At 44.4% G+C, this 24,463-nt stretch overlaps 1 protein-coding gene across 1 annotated transcript in view; it reads left to right on the top strand.

Annotated features, from left to right (window-relative positions):
• thoc2 (THO complex 2) overlaps positions 1–24,463 on the top strand; it is a 193,707-nt gene that overhangs the window by 149,626 nt on the left and 19,618 nt on the right. The gene's annotated exons all lie outside the window — the stretch shown is intronic.

Consider the following 24,463-nt stretch of genomic DNA (forward strand, 5'->3'; position numbering starts at 1 on the left):
GAGAATCCCCAGGGTGTCGTGCGAATCGCTCCACGCGCCCCCCCCCCCCCCCCCCTCCGCTCGATTCTCCATCCCGGGTGGGCTGAGCGGCCAAGCAAAAAACCCGAGTCCTGCCGGTGCCGTTCCAGCATGCTCTGAGCTGTTCCAGCATGCTCTGAGCCGGCGGGACCTCGGCATTGAAGGGTCCAGGGGCCGCCTGTGGGGGGAGGAGGGGGGTCCGACCCGGTTGGGGGGGGGGGCTCCGTTGTGGCCTGGCCCACGACCGGGGCCCACCGATCGGCGGGCCAGCCTATCGGGCTGGGGGCCTCCTTTCTTCCGCGCCGGTTCCTGTGGCCCTGCACCATTTGGCGTTGGAGCCGGCGCGGAGAAGAAAGCCACTACGCATGCATGCGTTGGCGCTGGTTTCACTGCGCATGCGCGGGCACCGTGGCGCCCAGTTGACCGAGATCAGCAGCTGGAGCGCCGTGGGCCGTTCCAGCGCCGTGCTGGCCCCCTGTGGGCCAGAGAGTTGAGCGCCAGAAGGCCTGTTGACGCCGGAGTAAAACACTCCCGTTTTTACGCCAGAGTCAACACTTAGCCGCGCGATGTGAGAATCCCGCCCCTTGTCTTTACTAAAGGACATTAAAGTCCATTGACTGTTGCTTTGCCCAAACGTAATTGATTCAAATATATTTTATGGTGCCTGTTAACCCTATACATCTGAGCATGTGGATTGCAGTCATATTTTCTGAATGCAAGTAATATCTTTAAAGTTGCTTCTGTAATGTATGAACACGTAGAAATCAAGAGCAGACCAGTGTAAAATCACTGCTGCGCAACGTTTTATCCATTCAGTCGATAGACAAAATACTTAAATATGTGGAATGAACTGAGAAATGAAATTGGGATAGCTCCTTTGTGGAACCAGCGCAGGACAGTGGGAAAATGCTCGTTTTTTTTTCTTGAAATTTTTGAATGCGTTCTGTTGCTCAGTCAGATTTGATATATTTTGCTAATATTCTATGATTGCATAAATTTAATTTCTTTCTAGAAGCCTTACATATGCCACTTTAACGGATGCCTTTTAAAATACAAGTAAGCTTGTATACATTAGGTAATCATCAGTTGTGTCTTGAAAGTTTAATAGCGCCCTTTTATGTATATCCTCCACGAGAACCGTTGGGCTAATTCGGTCAAGGATCTCTCTATATGGGGAGATTGTTTCCTATCTTACTAAGTTATTACTTAGTTTATTGCTCATGAATTTATAGAATTCATTAAGTATTTTTAAAAATAAAACTTCTACCCATTTCTTCCCTTCCTCATTTCCCTTGTGATTTGGTTTGTCACACCTGACCAGGTGCTTTATAGACTTACTACTTCAGTTTTTTGGTAACGTAATGTCTGTTTATTGATTCTGTTGACCACGATATTCACCTGTTAGAAAGAGAAGTGAAGAATGTCTTCAACAAATTTGCTATTTTCTGTTTCGATAATATTTCTAGAGGCTGGTTTAGCACACTGGGCTAAATTGCTGACTTTTAAAGCAGACCAAGACAGGCCAGCAGCATGGTTCAATTCCCGTACCAGCCTCCCCGAACAAGCGCCGGAATGTGGCGACTAGGGGCTTTTCACAGTAACTTCATTTGAAGCCTACTTCTGACAATAAGCGATTTTCATTTTTCATTTTCATTTCTGCTAAATTGTAACTTATATCTGGAAGTCTTTTCAATAACTGCTGAATTTTTGTTCACATTTTTATCGCTTTGTATCTATTTTCCGTGTTTTCGTAGGATGTTTTGCACAGTGCATATTATCGATGCTGACATATCTTATAGAAAGCATCTTCAGTTTAATACTCAAAGCACCTAGCAGTTATCTGAGTACAATATGGGATGACAATTTTTTATAAGAAATAGCTTATTGAAGAGTTATAATAATCAAGTAAACTTCAGTTTATCAGCTTATTGCAAACTCAAGATGTGCTGCATGTTTGAATCACACTCGTACTCCCACCCATACACTGTGTGATTGACGGAGAATGATTTTATTCACATTTAGTATCATATTTTGCTACTGGTCATGCGTGTCACCTTGGACAATCTTAGACTTTGTCATTTGAACTGCAGTAATGGGTTTTATCTTAGTTCATGTTTCACATGCCATCATGCAAGTGTATAACATTTTGGTGCATTTTACACATGTCGGTTTAGCTCATTTGGCTAGACAGCTGGTTCCTGACGCAGAGCAAGGCCACCAGTGTGGGTTCTCAACCTTGCCCCTCGCCTGAGATGTGGTGATTCTCATGTTAAATCGTGTTATGGGCCAGGGTTTAGAGAACCCCAAAGTGTATCATGGAGTTCACCTAACCCACAACATTTAATAGATTGTGGTATGGGGAGCACACGGCCCTCTCTACAGGTGTGGTACAGCAGAAATGGAAAAGTATTTTTTAAAGCAAAACAATATTTATTTTATGAACTCAAGTTCACCTTTTTAAAACATACAGTGAACATCTTAGCAACCATTAATTCAGATACAACCCCCAAAGAATACAACATTAAGTAATGATTAAGCTGTCCTTTTAACATCCATAAGACTTAAAAAACCTTCAAAACAGAAAGACATCAGGCTTAACTTCACTACTGAGAATATTTATAATTCTGAATTCACCAAATGACCCAGAGATAGTCTTTTGATGGCAGAGAGAACAGCAGTACACCTGCGTGGTCTGGCTTCAGCTCCAACACTGAAAACGAAACTAAAACACACCCTGCAGCCTTCTCAAAAACAAAAGTAAAAAGCTGACAGCCCAGCTCCACCCACTCTCTGACATCACTGCAATAATAAACACCCATTTCTTAAAGGTACTCTCACTACAGATATTTATATACACACCCATTTATAAACTCCCATTTATTAAAGGAACTCACATGACATCTCCACCCAAGAAAAAAAAATAAACCATCAACTCATTTTTCACCTTTTCACTATCCTTTAAGAAATACACACAGTAAATATACTTTTTCTTTTAAAAAAAACAACACACGCAAACAGGTATAATAATATAGTCCATTTTTTTTTGTTTTTCTTCCTCCAACTGAAATTGCTTCCGTTCACCACATTTATGACAAAGCATCGGCTATCACGTTTTCTCGTCCTGCCACATGTACTATTTTTAAATGAAATGGCTGCATCAATAAACTCCAGCGAAACAGCCGTGCATTGTTATTCCGGAATCGCACCAAAAACGTCAACGGATTATGATCAGTATATATAACGGTGTCAGACGGATTGCTGGTGACATAAATGTGAAAACGTTGCAAAGCCAGCACTAAATTCAAAGTCTCCTTCTCAATCGTGGAATACTTTTTCTGGTGAGAATTCAATTTCTTTGAAAAATAACCAACAGGCCGCTCTAGCCCTTCGTCGTCGTCTTGTAGAAGCACCGCACCTATGCCCACATCATTCGCATCAACCGCCACTTTGAATGGTTTCGTACAATTTGGGATGGCTAACACAGGAGCAGTGGTTACCACAGCTTTCAGACCATCAAATGCCTGTTGACACACTGCTGTCCACTGGAATTTGTTACGCTTCTTGAGAAAGTCTGTCAACCACACTGCTAAAATTGGGTACAAATTTCCGGTAAAATCCACTCGTACCAAGAAATCGCATTATTTCCCGTCGTGTCGAGGGTATCGGAAACTCCCCAATAACTTTTGCTTTCATATCCCGGTGGGACCATTCAACCCTGTCCGATTTTTATGGCCAAGGAAAGTGACTTGGACCTTTCCAAAATTCACTTTTGGCTAGGTTTATCACCAAACCCGTCTCCTGAAGTCGATCGAATAACTCCCATCAGATGTTTCAAATGTTCTGTCTATGTCTGGCTGAAAATTACCAGATCGTTGATGTATACCGCATAATTGGGTAATCCTGAAACGACTTTGTTAGTTAACCGTTGAAATGTGGCTGGGTTGTTTTTCATGCCAAATGGCTTAACTTTGAATTGGTGTATACCATCTGGAGTCACAAAAGCTGAAATCTCCTTCGCCCTTTCGGATAAAGGTACCTGCCAGTAACCTTTAAGTAAATCCAGTTTGGAAATAAAAGCTGATTGTCCCACTTTCTCAGTGCAACCCTCCAAACGTGGGATAGGATAAGAGTCCGTTCTTGTAACTGCACTAACCTTTCTATAGTCCACATACAACCTGACTTCAGTCGTAATGAAGTGCTTCGAGAGGTTGTTCATGAAGCGCATCACCTCCATACTCCCAGAACACTTTGGTCCACTGCAATTCGCATACCGCCGCAACCGGTCCACAGCAGATGCCATTTCCCTGGCCCTACACTCATCCCTAGAGCATCTCGACAACAAGGACTCTTACATCAGACTCCTATTTATTGACTACAGCTCTGCCTTCAACACCATAATCCCAGCCAAGCTCATATCAAAGCTCCGAAACCTAGGATTTGGCTCCCCACTCTGCAACTGGATCCTCGATTTTCTGACAAACAGACCAAATCAGGAAGAATGAACAACAACACCTCCTCCACTATAGTCCTCAATACCGGGGCCCCGCAAGGCTGCGTACTTAGCCCCCTACTCTACTCCCTGTACACACACGACTGCGTGGCAAAATTTGGTTCCAACTCCATCTACAAGTTTGCTGACGATACGACCATAGTGGGCCGGATCTCGAATAATGACGAGTCAGAATACAGGAAGGAGATAGAGAACCTAGTGGAGTGGTGCAGCGACAACAATCTCTCTCTCAATGCCAGCAAAACTAAGGAGCTGGTCATTGACTTCAGGAAGCAAAGTACTGTACACACCCCTATCAGCATCAACGGGGCCGAGGTGGAGATGGTTAGCAGTTTCAAATTCCTAGGGGTGCACATCTCCAAAAATTTGTCCTGGTCCACCCACGTCGATGCTACCACTAAGAAAGCACAACAACGCCTATACTTCTCCAGGAAACTAAGGAAATTCGGCATGTCCACATGAACCCTTACCAGCTTTTACAGATGCACCATAGAAAGCATCCTATCTGGCTGCATCACAGACTGGTATGGCAACTGCTCGGCCCAAGACTGCAAGAAACTTCAGAGAGTCGTGAACACCCCCCAGTCCATCACACGAACCTGCCTCCCATCCATTGACTCCATCCACACCTCCCGCTGCCTGGGGAAAGCGGGCAGCATAACCAGCAGTGCGGGTTCAATTCCCGTACCAGCCCCCCCGAACAGGCGCCGGAATGTGGCAACTAGGGGCTTTTCACAGTAACTTCATTGAAGCCTACTTGTGACAATAAGCGATTTTCATTCATTCACTTCATTTCATGACCAAAAATTAGTTCAAAAGGAGTAAATTAGTTGACTCATTCGGTGCATCCCTAATTGCAAATAGTACGAATGGAATTCCTTTATCCCAATCCTCTGGATAATCGTGACAATAAACCCTCAACATTGTCTTTAATGTCTGATGCCACCTTTCTAACGCTCCCTGCGATTCTGGATGGTACGCAGTTGATTTAAATTGTTTTATTCCTAAGCTATCCATAACTTCTTTGAATAACCCTGAGGTAAAATTTGATCCTTGATCCGATTGTATTTCTATGGGTAGTCCATATCTAGTAAAGAATTTAAGTAACTCCTGAACAATCTTTTTAGCTGTAATATTACGTACTGGAATGGCCTCTGGAAACCTAGTAGACACATCCATTATAGTCAAAAGATATTGGGCGGGATTCTCCGACCCCCTGCCGGGTCGGAGAATCGCCGGGGGGGCGGCGTGAATCCCGCCCCTGCCGGCTGCTGAATTCACCAAGATCGATTTAGTCGTTAGATTACAGAGAGACACTCTAATACACCTTCTGGCTGTGACTGCAGCTATTCAGCTCTGAAAACAAAACTAAAACACACCCTGCAGCAAACAGCCTAAAACGAAAGTAAAAAGCTGACACAGCCCAGCTCCACCCACTCTCTGACATCACCGCAGTAATAAACACCCATTTCTTAAAGGTACTCTCACTACAGATATTTATATACTTACCCATTTATAAACACCTATTTCTTAAAGGTACCCTAACATGACAATCGCCACCAGTCAGTTCTCCCCCTCAGAGGGGAAAGCAGCCTTTGGTCATCTGGGACAATGGTGACTTTACCGTTACACATGCAGTTTTGAAAACCGCTCTTTTCCACTTACACTCTTTATTTTGCTTCTTTGAAAGTCTCTTAGTTTGTCTAGTTTGTCACATTGTCTTTATCTATGTTCTCAGAACAAAGTAATAGTCCTTTCATCTAGTTAGTTTAAATTATAGAATGTTGTAAATTGATTTTGTTAAATATGCCTACACTGAGTAACTATTCAGACCAGTCTATTAAAATTGTGACATTTTTAAAAGCGTATTCTGCATGCTCTTTTGTCCCCCTCTAAATTTTCCTTCAGTTTATCACCTCATTCTACTTCCCCCGTCACAGACCTTAGCTCACAAACCTTACCATTCTTCATTTGTGAGCCATAGGAAAGTGGCAAGCAGTTCGCAGCCAGTCTAAGGCTGCCCCTTCCTAATATTTGCATGTTTGGAGAAGAAACATAGCTAAGCATTTTCCTTCTGAAACCTGACTGTGTCGTGGGCAATCCTGCACCTGGACTGCATGCTAGCTCAGACTGGCTAAGTCAGCACAGACTTATGAAAACATAGGTCTTCAGGCGCACGCTACATGTTCCCTGATGGCATTACTTTTTTTGATTTAAAAACAACAGCTAATGTTTTGTCAATTCAAGCTGGTCTATTGTGTAATCAATATGAAAGTGCAGATATTGAGCATAATTTTATTCAAGAACTAATGTCTTACAGTGCATTGCAAAATTAAAGGTGAACACGATTACATTGTGTAGGCATCTTCAAAAAGGGGTGACTTGGTGCATACCAATATCCAAATATTTTTCTGGATTTGTTTTTTTGTACCATCTTGAATGGGTATATTTCTGAATACATCAACTGGGAAATTTAAAGGAATGTACATGTCTATCTAAGAAATTTCCACCCCATCTACATTTGCTGTTAGTGGGAATGAATCCAAAAGAATCACTCGGGCCTGCTCCAAACATCAAACAGTTTATTGTATTTCACCGGCTGGGAGTAGGCTCCTGGCAAATCCAGATTCCTCTCCATCGAACAAAGAAAATCATTGATCTTTATACCATTTCAAACAGTTACTCAGCCCATCCCAGCTGGACACAATCCAATCACGGTGATTGTAGATCACATTTATTGACCTTTCGAACCAATGAAATTGGTTACTGGGCAGCAAGGAACTGCGTGATCATCTCATGGACGCTTAGGGGGGTTACTCATGACCGTATGACATCTTCCAAAATAAATAAATACATAATCTTTATTGTCACAAGTAGGTTTACATTAACACTGCAATGAAGTTGCTGTGAAAAGCTCCTCGTCACCACATTCCTGCACCTGTTCGGGTACACAAGGGAGAATTCAGAATTCTCAGCTGGTATGGGAATTGAACCCACGCTGCTGGCCTTGTTCTGCATCACAAACCAGCTGTCTAGCCCACTGAGCTAAACCAGCTCTGTTAACCCAGACCCCCTTATCGCCCATCTTTGGGTCTTTATGCATGCATTGTTCCTTTGTCTTAATCTTGTTATCGACTGGTATCATTGTCAGCATTCCACAAGAGCATCTTATCATCTGATTAGGAACATCCTTGCTGAGTGTGCCTTGTGGCTGCTTCTGATGAAACAGCCCACATAAGGAATGTAGTCAAGTTAGTTATGTAAGTTCCCTGATGCCTTTCAAACATCTCATAGTTGTGAATATATGTAATTTATGTAGAAATACACATGGATTACATAATATTTATTGCAGATGCCTTTGCCTTAGGAACTTCAACACTGTTATGTTGCTAATGCATACTTTCAAGCTATCAGCATACACTATAGCCCAGCAGGTCCCAATCTTTTCCTTTTACAGACGGTAGATGGTCATCAAAAGCTTTGTGAACCAAAATACACGCAAGCCATTTTAAACATATTTTACATAGCCTGTGGCTGACGGGGGTCAAACTTGTATATCAACAGGTATTAAAAATGCAGCTATTTCTAATAGTTTATGATGCACACTCCCAAATACATTGCTGATTACGTTACACAAAGATATTTCTGAAGCAAATTACACTGCAAATAATAATGCAACATTGATTATGATAATTACAAGGTACACACAACTATTATTTTTCCCAGGGACCACCTGTAGTACTCTCGTGGACCACAAGCTGGGAACCACTGCTAAAGCGAATGAAGAACTAGCAAGCTTTTCTTTTTAAAACAAAGATGTTTTAAAGGTTGATGTTTTGTAAAAAAACATTTGACAGTTTCTCCTCTTAAGCATTGTGCAGGTTGCTTGGGTGCCTTTCACTTATTCTGACAGTTACACTGATATCTGCTGAAACACCCTGGCAAGTCAGCGAGAGCCTTCAAGTAGACAATCCTCACGTTGTGGTCGTAGTCCTTTTCAAAAGGGGTCAGCAATGAATTCAAATTTCAGGTTATAATTAAGTGCGGCATTTACTGATGCTGCACTTAGTTTTTGAGCGTTTTTCAGCTAATTGCATGATAGCGTTATTTTAAAAAGGAACCTGAGTGTTTTTGCTATTTGTTGTAATGTTAAAGGAAAACTGGCATTGACTTTGTCAGTTTAGCAATAATAACAATCCCTGATTAGAATATATCAGAAAATTAAAAAAAAAAACTTGAACAGATTTGCCTTTCTCTTCCCTTGTTGCTTTCTTTTTTTCCACAATTTTCTCCCTCTCCCTCTCAACCCATGTTCTTTACCTCTCTCTCCTGACCCTCTTTGTTTTCCCCCTCAAGTTTCCAGCTTGTATGAAAAATAACTACATTGAAAATTTGATTTTTATTTACCAAATGTTTTTCCAAGCCCTAAATTAGAGCTGCTGGAATCCACTCAAAATTTCAGCAAAAAATGTTGCAAAACCTGCCTGTTATTGTCACCTATAATTTGAAGGTGGTTACTTTCCTGATGACATGAACCAGCAGAAAAATTAAGCCCATAGACCATAAGATATGGAGCAGAATTAGGCCATTCAGTCCATCGAGTCTGCTCTGCCATTCAATCATTGAATCCCTACAGTACAGAAGGAGGCTATTTGACCCATTGAGTTTACACCGACCCCTGAAAGCGCACTCTACCAATGCCCACTCCCCCGCCCGAACCCTCTGTTCTGGGACCTCTGCTCTTTGTGTTTTTGATAAATGACTTGGAAGTGGAAGGGTGAGTTAGTAGGTTTGCTGATGACATAAAAGTTGGGGGAGTTGCAGATAGTCTTGAGGGCTGTTGCTGGTTACAACAGGACATTGACAGGATGCAGAGCTGGACTGGGAGGGTAGATGAAGTTTAACCTAGATAAATGTGAAGTGTTTCATTTTGGAAGGTCGGATTTCAATGCTGAATGCATGGTTAAAGGCAGGATTCTTGGAAGTGTGGAGGAACAGAGGGATCTTGGGGTCCAGTACATAGATCCAAAGTTGCCACCCAGGTTGATAGGGTTGTTAAGAAGGCTTATAGTATGTTTGCTTTCATTAAAGGGGGGTTGAGTTTAAGAGCCGCAAAGTTTTGCTGCAGCTTTATAAAAGCCTGCTTAGACCACACTTGGAATATTGTGTTCAGTTCTGGTCGCCTCATTATAGGAAGGATGCGGATGCTTTGGAGAGGGCGCAGAGAGAATTAACAGGATGCTGCCTGGACTGGAGGGTATGTCTTAGGAAGAAAGGTTGAGGGAGCTAGGGCTTTTCTCACTAGAGCGAAGAAGGAAGAGAGATGACTTGATAGAGGTGTACAAGATGATGAGAGTCATGGATAGAGTGGATAGCCAGAGACTTTTCCCCAGGGCGGAAATGGCCGTCACGAGGGGACATAGTTTAAAGGTGATTGGAGGAAGGTATAGAACATACAGTGCAGAAGGAGGCCATTCGGCCCATCAAGTCTGCACCGACCCACTTAAGTCCTCACTTCCCCCCTATCCCCGTAACCCAATTGCCCCTCCTAACCTTTTTGGTCACTAAGGGCAATTTATCATGGCCAATCCACCTAACCTGCACGTCTTTGGACTGTGGGAGGAAACCCACGCAGACACGGGGAGAACGTGCAGACTCCGCACAGACAGTGACCCAGCGGGGAATCGAACTTGGGTGATGTCAGAGGTAGGTTCTTTACACAGAGAGTGGTGGGTGCGTGGAATGCACTGCCAGCAGAGGTGGTGGAGTCAGAGTCATTAGGGACATTTAAGTGACTCTTGGACTGGCACATGGACAGCAGTAAATTGAAGGGGTGTAGGTTAAGTTGATCTTAGATTAGGATAAATGGTCGGCACAACATCGTGTGCTGTGCTGTACTCATAGAATCCACAGTACAGTAGGAGGCCATTCGGCCCATCGAGCCTGCACCGGCTCTTGGAAAGAGCACCCTACCCAAGCCCACACCTTCACCCTATCCCACAACCCAGTAACCCACCCAACAGTAAGTGCAATTTTGGGCACTAAGGGCAATTTAGCATGGCCAATCCACCTAACTGGCACATCTTTGGACTGTGGGAGGAAACCGGAGCATCCGGAGGAAACCCACGCACACACTGGGAGAACGTGCAGACTCCGCACAGACAGTGACACAAGCCGGGAATCGAACCTGGTACCCTGGAGCTGTGAAGCTATTGTGCTCACCACTATGCTCCCGTGCTGCCCGGTTTATTTTCTATGTTCTATAGCCCCATCTAACCGTCGGACAGTATGGGCAATTTAGCATGGCCAATCCACCGAAATCGCACATCTTTGGACTGTGGGAGGAAACCGGAGCACCCGGAGAAAATGCATGCAGACATAGGGAGTGTGTACAAACTCCACACAGACAGTCACCCAAGGCTGGAATTGAACCCGGGTCCTTGGCGTTATAAGGTAGCAATGCTATCCACTCTGCCAGCATGCCGCCCACATCACAGCTGATATGTTTCTCACTCCTGCCTTCTCCCCGGAACCCCTAATTCCCATATTAATCAAGAACCTATCTGTCTCTGTCTTAAAAACACCCTGTGACTGGGCCTCCACAGCCTTCTGCGGTAATATGTTCCACAGATTCACCACCCTCTGGCTGAAGAAAGTCCTCATATCCATTTTAGAGGATCGTCCCTTCAGTCTAAGGATGTGCCCTTGGGCTCTAGTGTCTCGTACTAGTAGGAACATTGTCCACTCTATTTAGGCCACTTAGTATTCTGTAAGTTTCAGTGAGATCCCCTTCATCCTTTTAAACTGCATTGAGTACAGACCCAGAGTCAGTCCTCAACCACCCTCGAATGAAACCAGGATTCAGGCACAAGGGTTTGTCAATCAATTGATTAGTTATTGGCCCAGCTGTTGTATTCTTGTAGTGCTGTTGAGATGGGCGTACTTGGAGCTTTCACCCTGACTCCACATGCACAGTTCACATCCTTTTCAAGACTGATCCAGCACCCATTATTTTCCCTGTAACTATCGACCTTTGAATAAGAAATACATTTAAAAAAATTAAAAAAAAGGTACATTTAGAGTATCCAGTTGATTTTTTCCAATTAAGGGGCAATTTAGCATGGCCAATCCACCTACCCTTCACATCTTTGCGCTGTGGGGGCGAAACCCGTGCAAACACTGGGAGAAGGTGCAAACTCCACACACAGTGACCCAGAGCCGGGATCGAACCTGGGACCTCACCACTGTGAGGCTAATGACTGCGCCACCATGCTGCCCCCAAATAAGAAGGAATGATTGTGGGTGTCTACCATTCAAACTGGCTCGGGCACCTTTAATTTTTGCTATTTTTACCGCAGTGATGAGCTCTGATGGTTCCATTCTCCTATAATACCCAATGGACCACATTTTTATAACTTAGACCATCAGGAAGACTTGCCTTTACGTTATAAAACTTAAAAAAAACGTTTCCCACAAGTTGCTAAATAGGTGGCATTTGGAGCTTGAGTTTTTATTCTTTCACAGGATGTGGGCATTGCTGGCTAGGCTATCATTTATTGTCCATCTCTCATTGCCCTTGAGTGAAGAGGCAACCAAGAACCTGGGAAATAAATAGCACAAGGACTGAGAAGGTGGGTGAATTGAAGGGTGCGAGTTCCGTGTCAAATTGGGTAAAGAAAGAGAAAGCGAGAAGAAGAGGCAAAGGAAAAGTAAGACAAAAATATAATTTACATTTGACATTTACTACAGATTTCTCTGATTTCAAAAGCCTAAATAATATTACACAGGCTCTCTGGCACTGAAAATGAACTCATTGACAGTAATTAATGCAACGCATTGTTAAAAAGAGACTTATGCTTGTAATTGCGATCCGGAACTACCTGCAACAGGTTCAGTTCGTATCCTGTGTGTAAATATAGAAATTTCATGCCATTCAGTACATGTGAGGCAGGCAATGAGATGTCATTTTCACAAAGATAATCATTTAGCAATAACCCAGCACCGACAGCAACATTTGGATATTAGCTTTTAGCTGCGCATCTACTCCTCGCCTGACCTTGCTATCTCATTTATGCATAAATGATGCCAATTGCCATTGGTCTCTTGACAGAATATTCTGGCTGAATGCAGGCTACAATAGGAATACAAATAGTTCAACTTGAATTATTTTAGCTGTTGCCTAGGATATTGAAATCTGCTTGCAAGGGATGTGTTTCAGCTTTGTATTAATGATTTCAGTGTAAATTTCACTGTTACAGAAGTAAATGCATTTCTTTCTGTTGGTCTAAGATCAAGGCTTTCATTCATTCCCTGGTTTAAACTTCAGAGTACCAAGGTCGAGGTGGGTAGCATTCCTGCCTCTGAGCCAGAAGCTCCGAGTGTGAGTCCCACCCCAGGACTTGATGACCAAGGAAGGTGCACTTAAAACATGGTCAAACAGGTTCGAGTGTGTCAACCTGCAAATCCTTCCAAACATACTAATGGCTGATAAGGGCGGGAGAGACTCCTGGTCATCCACGCATGATGTGGAGTGGCATCCCTCCAGCTCTAAGCCCCTGGCAATAGACTGGTGACCTGTTCTGGGAATTACTTGCTATAGAAACAGACGAAAGACGATACGAGAAGCGAATTGGAATTGGAGAGTACTAAGGTGACCTAAATATCTAAGCAAGGGTTTTCTTTATTTCAGATTGGTTGGAGGGACAAGTGATTTGGAGTGTTTATCGTCTTGCCCTTTATTTTCTCAATTTTGAAATGAAAATGAAATGAAAATCGCTTATTGTCACAAATAGGCTTCAAATGAAGTTACTGTGCAAAGCTCCTAGTCGCCACATTCCGGCGCCTGTTCGGGGAGGCTGGTACGGGAATTGAACTGTGCTGCTGGCCTGCCTTGGTCTGCTTTCAAATCCAGCGATTTAGTCCTGTGCTAAACCAGCCCTTTTGGTCTGCACAATTCCCAATTTGAGGAATATGCTTTTGTCTTTCCTTTGTATTAAAAACAAATACAGTCTGCATAGCCACTTGCATTTATAACAGCACTTTTTGAACCAGAGAAACATCTTTTACAGAAGTAGAAACATTTTTGAAGAAGCATTTTCTAAAATCGATGTTGATTATGATGCCAAGGAAACTGAAAAGATAGCTTTTAAATGAAAAGATCTGAGCTTGCTTGACTTAATTAGCAGTGAAGCGACTGCTGAAGCTGTAGATTATTGGTTCCATTTCCAAGTCCACAATTTGGGTATCAAATCTAGGTTGGCGCTTCAGTGTAGTGCTGAATTATTGAAGGTGCCGTCTTTCGAGTGAGATGTTAAATAAGGCTTTCTCTGCCTGCCCAGTATCTAAAAGAATCCATTCCATCATATAAAGAGTAGAGAGTTTTCTCAGTATCATAAACAACAGTCTAAACTGTTTTTTAAATCCTGAGCTGCATTATCAAAGAAGCAATCATATTTCACATTTATGCTGATGACAAATATCTCGACCATATCACTGCCTCTCTCAACCTCCCTCCACTGTTGATATTTTTTCACACTGCTAGTCTGACATCCAGTGCTGGTTGGCTGAAATCTATTCCAACTAAATTCAAAGACCAGAGTTATGTAATTATTCCTTGCTACATACTCCATTCGCTAGCCATCGACTCCATCCCTCTCACCAGACCAGACCTTTTGCAATTTGGATTTGACCCCGAGATAAACTTTCAACCACAAATCAAAAGACTACCCGTTATCACCTCCGCAGCAGGACCATTTTCTGCCACTGCTTCCACTTATCTGCTGCAGAAATCCTCATCATGCCTTTTTTACCTCTCAACTTGACCATTCCAATGATCTTCCGGCTGATCTCCCAACTTCCATTAACTTGAGCTGAACCAAAATTCTGCTGCTCATATACCATATAGCAGAATGCCCTAGATACCCAAGAGCACTGCGCTCAATGACCTACATAGACTTCCATTCCAACAATGTCTTGGATTTTAAAATTGAAAGGCCTCATCCCTTCCTAGCTCTGTAGCCTGCTGCAATCCTGTAACCCTATGAAATCTCAGTGCTTTCCCAATCCTCACTTCTTGTGCATCCCCAATTTTAATTGCTCCACTATTAGCAGCTGTGTCTTTAAACACCGAAACCTCTTCACTCCTCTACGCCTCCTTCATTAAGATTCTTCTTAAAACCTGCCTCTTTTAAAAAAAAAAAAAAATGTTTTTATTCTCCATTTTCACATTTTCCTTCAAAATTTACACCCCACCCACAAACAGTAAACGTACCAAATACAAAATCAATCCCCTTAACAATACAAACGATCCCATCCTCCCACCACTCCAAACAACGGCCCACCTGTCAAATATGCATCCAATAAAACAAACTCTCCCACGGTGGAAACAAAAAATAAAATAGAAAAAGAAAAAGGAGTCCGGGACCGCCCATGGTCACCATTGACCTATAGAGTCCACTCCCCCTCTCCCCCTACACTCAACGCCATCCAACCTCTGAAAGAGCACCGTACATGATACCCAAGAGTTGTACACTTTCCCCCTTGCCCGCCCTAGGAAAGCCCAGAAATCCCCTTTTAGCACACAAACCCCGCATATCCACCTACACACCAAAGAACCCTCATTTCGAGTGAAAAGTCCCGTCACTTCCCTTGTCCAAATAAAGACAACATTGGCTCCTTTAGCCCCTACACCCGCACGCAGTGAAACAAAAAAAGAAGAAAATACAGTCAGTCATGAGGTCACATCGGCACATGGCCATTTCTCAATTTTTCACTTCTGCCACAGTCCTTCTGCCTTCGCAAACTCCTCCGCTGCTTCCGCCGTTCCAAAATAAAAGTCCCTGAGCTTGTAAGTCACCCTCAGCTTCGCTGGATATACAATGCCGCACTGCACCTTGCCAATGAACAGTGCCCTCTTCACCCTGTTGAACGCAGCCCGCCTCCTCGCCAGTTCCACCGTAAAGTCTTGGTATACACGTATACCAGCTCCAGCCCACTGCACCACCCGCTTCTGCTTTGCCCAGCTCAGGATCTTCTCCTTCACACTGTACCTACGGAAGCACAGAGTCACTATCCTTGGCGGCTCACTCGCCATTGGTACAGGCCTCCACGAACGATGAGCCCGATCCAGTTCATATCGGGAGGGATCCTCCCCCTCCCCCAATAGTTTTGCCAGCATCGCGGCAAAATACTCAAACGGCCTCGGTCCTTCAACTCCTTCGGGCAGCCCCACAATCCTCAAATTCTGTCGCCTGGATCTGTTTTCCAGGTCTTCCATTTTTCCTCGCAGATCCTTGTCCATGTCCATCACCTTCCGCATCTCCTTCCCCATCGAGGCAAGTTGATCAACGTGCTGCAATAACATCTCCTCCACTTCCTTCAGTGCCTCCCCTTGCTCTTGCACCTCCGCCACTGCGCTCGCCACCGCCATCATCACCGGGGAAATCGCCTCCTCCACCAGCGCACTCAAAACCTCCCTCATCTCCTTCCTCATTGTCTCCATGTATCTTGTAAACTGCCTTTCGAATTCCGCAGCCATTACCTTAGTTATTTCTTCAGCCGTAAGCAATGCGGCCTCCCCTGGCGCTCCAGCCTCCATTTTCCTTGGTGACCCCGCGGTGACCTTTCCACTCCCCGACGGACCTTCAGCTGTTTTCTTTACGGACGATTTTTTGCTCACCCTCAACATTTTTCTTCACTGTGCCTTCACTGTTTCTTCCTGCTTTTGCCGCCTCCGTGGACCCTGGGACCGGGCTTAAAGCCCCGAAAATGCCGTTCCCGAACGGGAGCCCTCCATTGTGCGGCCGCCTCCCGCCCGCCATCACCAGAAGGCCCCAAAACCTGTCTCTTTAACGTGTCCTAATATTGCCTTAAGTGGCTCTCTGACATTTTGTTTGCAAATGCTCTTGTGAAGCACATTGTGGCTTTCTACATTGTTAACTTGTATTCATAAAGCATCTTTATTTGCATTATCAGGGTCTTTATGTGCCTGTGTTGTTTGTTGCATTTGCCTGCATCACAATAATGACTACAATTCCAAGTATTTATTTGGATGGATGTCATTTTAAGAATGATGAGGCGCTGTAAGAACGCAATCCTTAAGAAGTCTTACAAAGGTAGTGAGATGAGAAGCGCGTGGTAGAAAGTGTTTCAGAAAGTGGGGTAGATATAGCTGAAGGCTTTGTTGCAGTTGCTGGTCTAAAATGAGAAGAGTGCCAGGTAGCCACAAATGGAAGATTTAAGGATATGCTCATAGAATATGAGGGTGTATTAGGTTGCCACAGGGAAATTGGTAATATGCATGGACAAATTTGAGGATTTATAAATGGATAGCCGGTGTTGATTTGTGAGACGTGGTCATGTACGAGGGGAGCTTGTTGCAGGATAAAATAAAAGTGGCTGTATTTTGGACAAGTGGAGTGTTTATTTTTTTGACTTATTCATATGATGAGTGTCGCTGGCAAAGTCAGCATTGTGCCCTACCCGAATTTTCCATGAGTAGGTGGTGGTGAGCTGCTGTCTTGAACTGCTGTGGTTTGGGTGTATAGGTACATACATGATGCTGGTAGGAAGGGAATTCCAGGCTTTTGACCCAGTGACAATGAAGGAGCAGTGATAATAGTTCCAAGTCAAGATAGCGTGTGGTTTGTAGGGGGAACTTGCAGTTAGCATTGTAATCGTATGATTTCTACCCTTGCCCTTCTAGATGGTAGAGATCGTGAAGGATTCTTGGTGAATTACTGCAGTGTATTTGGTAATGCAGAGTATTCCATCACATTTCTGACTAGTGCCATGTAGAACATAGAACAATACAGCGCAGTACAGGCCCTTCGGCCCACGATGTTGCACCGAAACAAAAGCCATCTAACCTACACTATACCATTATCATCCATATGTTTATCCAATAAACTTTTAAATGCCCTCAATGTTGGTGAGTTCACTACTGTAGCAGGTAGGGCATTCCACGGCCTCACTACTCTTTGCGTAAAGAACCTACCCCTGACCTCTGTCCTATATCTATTACCCCTCAGTTTAAGGCTATGTCCCCTCGTGCTAGCCATTTCCATCCGCGGGAGAAGGCTCTCATTGTCCACCCTATCTAACCCTCTGAATGTGGGCAAACCTCAGAATAAGGAGGTGAGTTACTTGCCACAAACTTCAGCCTCTACAGCCTCCAACCTGCATTTGTGGCCACAGTATTTATAAGGCTGGTGCAGTTCAGATGCTGATCAATCGTACATCCCAGAATTTAGCGATGGTAATGTCAGTGAACATCATGGGGAGATGATTAGATTATCTCGCTGAAATTGATCATTGCCCGCTACTTGGATGGCACAAATGGTTATTGCTACTTACCAGCCCAAACCCGAATTTCAGTGAACAGCCCTACTCTTGACTTTTGGAGGGAAGGTGCCTTGAGATTGAGGGACAGTCACTCTCACCTCACGTCTAGGGTTCAGCCCTATCCAGGATTGCGCCAAGGCAGTGGTGAGGTCTGAAACAGAGTGCTCTGGTGAACAGGTTATTGGTCATCGGTGAGCAGTTTGTTGCAGATTAATTGCTGCTTGATCCACTTCAGTGACACTTTCATCCCTTTGATGATTGAGAGTAGACTGATGAGGTGGTAATTGGTATGGGTAGATTTGCCCTACTCTTTGTGGGCAGTACATACCCGGATAGCGTATCACATTGTTGAGTAGATGCCAATGTTCCGACTGTAATGGAATCGCCCGATGGCTGGCTAGATCCAGAGCACGAGTATTCAGAATGTTGTCAGAGGTCACAGGCTTGGCTTTGTATTAGTATTTTCAGCTATTTCTTGGATGTCACGTGGAGTGAATCGAATTGGCTGAAGACTGGCATTTGATATATCCAAGTGAGTGTATTTTGCACAAGTTGGAGTTGAGTATGGAGAATCACAACTGCTAAGGAAGACCGTGTAAAAATGGAACACTGTTACGGTGTCGTCAATGGGCAGCACTGTAGCACAGTGGTTAGCACAGTTGCTTCACAGCTCCAGGGTCCAAGGTTCAATTCCCGGCTTGGGCCACTGTCTGTGCGGAGTCTGCAAGTTCTCCCCGTGTCTGCGTGGGTTTCCTCCGGGTGCTCCGGTTTCCTCCCGCAGTCCAAAGCTGTGTGGGTTGGGTGGATTAGCCATGGTAAATTGCCTTTAGTGTCCAAAAAGGGTAAGTGGGTTACGGGGATAGGCTGGAGGTGTGGGCTTGGGTAGGGAGCTCTTTCCAAGGGCCGGTGCAGACTCGATGGGTTGAATGGCCTCCTTCAGCACTGTGAATTGTATGAATGTTCATAGATTTCATAGAATTTACAGTGCAGAAGGAGGCCATTCGGCCCATCGAGTCTGCACCGGCTCTTGGAAAGAGCAACCTACCCAAGGTCCACACCTCCAACCTATCCCCATAACCCAGCAACCCCACCCAACACTATGGGAAATTTTGGACACCAAGGGCAATTTAGCATGGCCAATCCAACTAACCTGCACATCTTTGGACTGTGGGAGGAAACCGGAGCACCCGGAGGAAACCCACGCACACACGGGGAGGATGTGCAGACTCCGCACAGACAGTGACCCAAGCCGGAATCGAACCTGGGACCCTGGAGCTGTGAAGCAATTGTGCTATCCACAATGCTACCGTGATGTAGGAAACATGACCACTAATTTGACTCAGCAAACTCCCTTAAACAGCAATGTATAATGACCAGATCATTGTTTTGTCATGTTGATGGAGTGATGAATATTGGCTAGGACAATGAAAAGTCGCATTAGACTCAAAATATTAACTCTCCTTCTCTGATGCTGCCAGACCTGCTGAATGTTTCTAGCACTTTTTGTTTTTATCCTAGATCACCAGCATCCACACTGTTTTGCTTTTAAGTATATTTTGCATTTCAAGATAACTTTTGTTTCATTGATGCGGTATATTAAATGTTTCTTAAGGTGGTATGTTATTTTTCCAGCTCGTTCATTTTCTAATCATATGCACTGTTGTGTTATAAATTCTGTTTCCGTTAAGGAGCATCTGGACGTAGTGATTTGTGAACTTTACAATGGGGTCACAGTGCAAGTTCAAATATATTGACTAAAGGATCAAGCAAAATTGAGTAACATAAAGTTTTGTGTTCTTATGCAAGGTCAGATTGTTAAAAGACCTGGCTTCTCTTGTACTCACTTTTTTCACCTCATATCCTCATCAATATTTTATATTGTTATAAAATATCTTAACTGCACTGGATCGGTCTCTGAAAATATCAGCCCTTTCAAATTTTTGCCTAGAGTTTGAAATTGGAATATTATTGGTATGTGAACCTGAGAAAAATTGTGTCGCCTTAGTAAAATTATTCTTTTTTATGTTTGCTTCAGTGTTTGGGTACAACAGTATGCAGGATAAAAGGAATAAAGGCACAAGAATGCATTGTTTTAGTGAAATTTATTTTTTTATTTTGTCAGCTTCTGTCCACCTTTAGCTTTGATGTTTCGATGCTTACTTATGGAGTTGCTCCGATGTCGACATCACATGATGTGATAATGAAACAGTCCCTGTCCAAATGCAGGAAAACTTGGACAATATCCCGGGTTGGGCTGACAAGTGGCAAGTTACATTCAAGCCACACAAGTGCCAGGCAATGACCATCTCCTACAAGAGATGATCTAACCACTGCCCCTTGACATTCAATGGCATTGCCATTGCTGAATCCCCAACAATCAGCATCCTGGGGGTTACCATTGATCACAAACTGAACTAGTCACATTAATAATGTGGCTACCAGGGCAGGTGAAAGACTAGGAATCATACGGCGAGTACCTCACCACCTGACCCCCCCAAAGCCTATTAACCATCTACAAGGCACAAGTCAGGAGTGTAATGGAATACTTTCCACTTGCCTGGATGAATGCAGCTCCAACAACACTCCAGAAGCTCGACACCATCTAGGACAATGCAGCCCACTTGATTGCTCCCCCTTCCACAAACATTCAAACCCTCCACCACCGACGAACAGTGGCAGCCATGTGTACCATCTACAAGATGCACTGCAGTAACTCACCAAGGTTCCTTCGACAATGCTTTCCAAACCCACGACCACTACCATCTAGAAGGACAAGAGCAGCAGATGCCTGGGATGCCTGATAGTTCCCCTCCAAGTCACTCACCACCCTGACTTGGAAATATATTGCCGTCCCTTCACTGTCACTGGGGCAACATCCTGGAACTCCCTCCCTAATAGCACAGTGGGTGAACCTACACCGCAAGGACTGCAACAGTTCAAGAAGGCAACTCACCACCACCTTCTGAAGGGCAACTAGGGATGGGCAATAAATGCTGGTCTAACCAGTGACACTCTCATCCCATAAATAATTAAAAAAAAAAAAAAATTAAGCCATGGTAACTATAATTTCCATCTCAGTTCCCTGTCTATATTGCATTTGATAAATTGAAGTATGGCCCAACAGTTGGATTCACATTTTCCTCCCCTCCCACCATCCGCTCAGGCTAAGAAAGGGCTCAGCTGTGATGACTTTTGTAATCGGATATCCTGCCAACACTCTAAAGTTTCAAAGAATGACCACCTGGGCAAAGTACATATTTCAGAAGTGTGGATAGTTACTAATGCTTTGTGGGTTAATTTGCCCTGTGGTTTATTACTTTTAAGCCAATGTGGTAAGATAAGTGTGAGGTCAGGGGTAATGGCTGGATCTGGTGCCTCTCTTGTGGGAACCATGAATTGGATTCAATTTGAATTGGTTTTTGGAGCAGTCAAGGAGCTGGATTAGGGGTTTGCCCCTGTCCACACTCTTGAGTTCTGGCTTTGTAACTCCGATAAAATAACATATGGGGCAGCACGGTAGCACAGTGATTAGCATTGTTGTTTCACAGCACGAGGGTCCCAGGTTTGATTCCCGCTTGGGTCGCTGTCTGCTAAAATAAAGATTATTATTATTGGGAGTTACCAGACTCCTAAATGAGCTCTTATGGACTCACTAACACTACACCCCTGTATGCTTCATCCAATGCTGGTGCTTATGTAGTTACAATGTGTGCCTTCTGTGCCCTATTATGTATTTTCTTTAATTTCCTTTTAATTTCATGTACTTAATGATCTGTTGAGCTGGTCGCAGAAAAATACTTTTCACTGTACCTCGGTCCAATCGATTTAACGGGGGGAAAATTTCCCGTTTTAGGTGCGTTAACCCCGGGACCAACCCCGTTAAAGAAAATAAATCTTTATTGTCGCAAGTAGACTTACATTAACACTGCAATGAAGTTACTGTGAAAAGCCCCGAGTCGCTACATTCCGGCACCTTTTCGGGTACACAGAGGGAGAATTCAGGATGTCCAATTCACCTAACAAGCACGTCTTTCGGGACTTGTGGGAGGAAACCAGAGCACATGGAGGAAACCCACGCAGACACTGGGCGAACGTGCAGACTCCGCACAGTCAGTGACACAAGCCGGGAATCGAACCTGGGATCCTGGCGTTGTGAAGCAACATTGCTAACCACTGTGCTACCGTGCTGCTCTCACTGTGCTACCGTGCCGTTATCGAATGGGACTCTTTCTTTTAGGCCTTGGCTGCGCTGAGGCCGCACTCAGTCGCATTTCCTACTCTCGGGCTCAGCTCACCAGTGCAGAAAGAGATCAGGACGCCAGATTGCTCGACCCCGGCGCGACCCCAGACCCCCTCAACGCCCAACTCACCTGTTGGGAGGTCCTCGAACCCGGGGGGGCGGGGGGGTGGGGGGCGCACTCCACCTAATACAGGCATGGCATCCCTGGTCCCGATCCCCAGAATGGGCAAAACGCTGTCTGGACACTGCCAGCCTGGCACCCTAGCAGTGCCCTGCCAGGATTGCAGCGCCAGCTGGACATGTGGGTGGCACTGCCAGAGTGCCCAGGTGTCACTGCCAGGATGCCCAGGCTGGCAGTGCCCGGGTGGCATCAGCAGTGCAAGGTGCCACACTGCCGAGAGGCCAACCATCCAGGGGCCTCCAATTGCCAGGGAGAACCAAGTGCTGTTCCACCTGGTGCCCGTTGTGGAGACCAGTGCTAAATGCTATCTGGCTGAGGTCTCCTCGGTGAAGCCATTAGATCTCGGGGCTGATTAGTTCTGTCGTCGGCATAGATAAGCACGCAATTAAGCTCACCTAACTATGCAAGTCTGGATGGGCGAAATGAGGTAGCGACGTCTCACGTGATCCCATTAGATCTCACGGGGCATAAAGACCGTCGGGAATCCCGGAAAGCTATGCAAGTCTGGATGGGTGGGATTCAGATCGCGGCGTCTCACAAGACCTCGTGGAAAGTAACAACCCTTGGGAATCCTGGAATAGGTCTTTGGCGAGATTTACTAGCCGAGTCCCGTTCCGATTCCACAGGACAAGGCCGGTAAATCGAGTGCACAGTTCGGATTTTGAAATGTGCAATAAAATATAAACAAATAACACACAGCACAGGAACAGGTCCTTCGGCCCTCCAACCTGTGCTGATCACGTGTCCTATCTAGACCAACCGCCGGGTTCCTTCTATACCCCGTCTGTTCATGTGCCTATCCAGATAAGTCTTAAAGGTCGCTAACGCATCTGCCTCAACCACCTCACTTGGCAGTGAATTCCAGGCCACCACCACTCTCTGTGTAAAATAAACTTCCCCTGCACATCTCCACTGAACCTTTCCCCCCCCCCTCACCTTGAACTTGTGCCCCCTTGTAATTGTAATTTCTGCCCGGGGAAAAAGCCTCCAATTATTCATCCTGTCTATACCCCTAATTATTTTCTAAACTTCTATCAGGTCGCCCCTCAGTCTCCGTCTCTCTAGGGAGAACAATTCCAGTTTATTCAATCTCTCCTCATAGCTAATACCCTCCATACCAGGCAACATCCTTGTAAACCTTTTCTGTACTCTCTCCAAAGCCTCCATGTTCTTCTGGTAGTGCGGTGACCAGAATCGGACACAGTATTCCAAATGTGGCCTAACTCACATTCTATATAATTGTAACATAATTTTCGAGCTTTTATATTTGATACCCAGTCCTTTGAAGGCAAGCATGCCATATGTTTTCTTGACCTCCATTTCCACTTGTGCTGCCACTTTTAAGGATCTGTGGACCTACAATGTTTCTGCCATTTATTTTATAGCTCCCACCTGAAATGGGTCTACCAAAATGCATCACCTTGCATTTTTCCGGGTTAAACTCCATCTTCCGTTTCTCTGTCCAATTTTGCGACCGATCTATATCCTGTTGTATTCTCTGACAATTTTTATCACTATCCGCAACTGCTGCAATCTTGGTGTCATCCGCAAACTTGCTAATCAGACCAGCTACGTTTTCTTCCAAGTCATTTATATATATTATAAAGAGCAGAGATCCCAGTTCTGATCCCTGCGGAACACCACTAGTTACAGTCCTCCATTCGTAAAAACACCCTTCCACTGCTACCCTCTGTCTTCTATGGCCAAGCCAGTTCTGGTTCCATCCAGCTAGTTCACCCTTGACCCCATGTGATCTAATCTTTGCACCAGCCTGCCATGAGGGACCTCATAATCAATAAATTGAATATTGTGACTGGAATTGCTGCATTTACATTTGCCATGACTACGTGATAAGTCTTGTTTTAAATAGCTGTAGGTTTTCAACATTTTATCATTTAGAATATTCAAGAACACTGCAGTTCATTATTCTGTGAAAACCAAAGTGATCCCCAGAACATGTAAAAATTCCTGTAATGCTATATAATAAATATAGAATTTGACTTTGGTTACTTGATACATAATGCGGTTCAGCGAATTAATAATAGGGATCCTTCTGAAAATTTAATATATGTTTACTCTCCCCGTGTTATGGATATTTAATCAGAACTTTTTTGAGACAACATTTGAGTGATCTTTATCATAACCTACTGTTTCAAACATCACTTCTGGGAGT

This window comes from Scyliorhinus torazame, chromosome 5, assembly GCF_047496885.1.
Source record: "Scyliorhinus torazame isolate Kashiwa2021f chromosome 5, sScyTor2.1, whole genome shotgun sequence".
In the NCBI taxonomy this organism is placed as follows: Eukaryota; Metazoa; Chordata; class Chondrichthyes; order Carcharhiniformes; family Scyliorhinidae; genus Scyliorhinus; species Scyliorhinus torazame.